Source organism: Acyrthosiphon pisum, chromosome A1 (assembly GCF_005508785.2).
Source record: "Acyrthosiphon pisum isolate AL4f chromosome A1, pea_aphid_22Mar2018_4r6ur, whole genome shotgun sequence".
NCBI lineage: Eukaryota > Metazoa > Arthropoda > Insecta > Hemiptera > Aphididae > Acyrthosiphon > Acyrthosiphon pisum.
The window spans coordinates 58,612,903-58,614,031 of NC_042494.1; positions in this window are offsets into that span (position 1 = coordinate 58,612,903).

Here is a 1,129-nt window from a genome sequence, read left to right on the forward strand (position 1 = left end):
AACTTATAAGACAATAAGGGACAACTAGCACCAAAAATCTCGACACATGGATAATTCCCCTAGGCAAGTAACGAACGGTCTAGGATTGAAACTTGAAAGATACAAATATAGCGCATCCGAGTATTTTCAGGGTCCTGTATCATCTATACAATTATCATTGTTTCTCCCCTATTGTCATATATAGTATTTTCTAGTAACTATAATTTATATCATTATATTACTTAAAGCAACTAATAATTTGGTGAATAATGAAATGGTTATCAACATTTTAATCATGGTCTCAATTTTATTATGAGTATTAATTATGCGTATTAATGGAATTCAAGTATTTAAAAACACGTCAATTGAAAAAAAAAACGGTTTCCAATTTTTTTAGATTTCGGTTTTGAATTTAATACCGGTTTCCAATTTTTTATGGTTTCGGTTTTAGCTTTAATACTGGTATCCAATTTTTTTCGGTTTCGGTTTTAAATTATAATACCGGTATCCAATTTTTTTCGGTTTCGGTTTTAAATTATAATACCGGTATCCAATTTTTTCCGGTTTCGGTTTTGACTTTAATACCGGTATCCAATTTTTTCCGGTTTCGGTTTTGATTACGGTTTCGGTTTTAAAACGGTTTATACCGGTTTCTGAAATCGGTTTCAAGCCCTGCGTGAAACATTCTCAATTACGCCACTGGGATGCCTCACACGGTGTCCACACCCCAATATGTTATATGGTCAAATAATTATATAAAAGTGCATGGCCGGCATTATTACTAGACTATTGTCCACAAACTATACATGATAGACGCGATCAACCACCGAAAATGATGAAGATTGGCAATTAACTATTGAGAATTGATGTAGTTCATAGTTACATATTATATTAAGAAAAACATATCTAAACATGGGTGAAGACTCCCCAATGGGTTCAAAATCGATTCAAATCTCTGTCCTCGATATTAAAAAAAGGTGGGTAAGTGGATTTCGCTCTGCTGTACAGTAGGTTACAAGTGGGTCACAGTATAATGGATGGTATTAAATTTGAATTCAATGATATAATATCATTGTATAAGAAAACGATTCTGAGCGGAGACGGTATGTTAGTCTAGGTTTAAGACATAATATTATATTAGGTACCTATA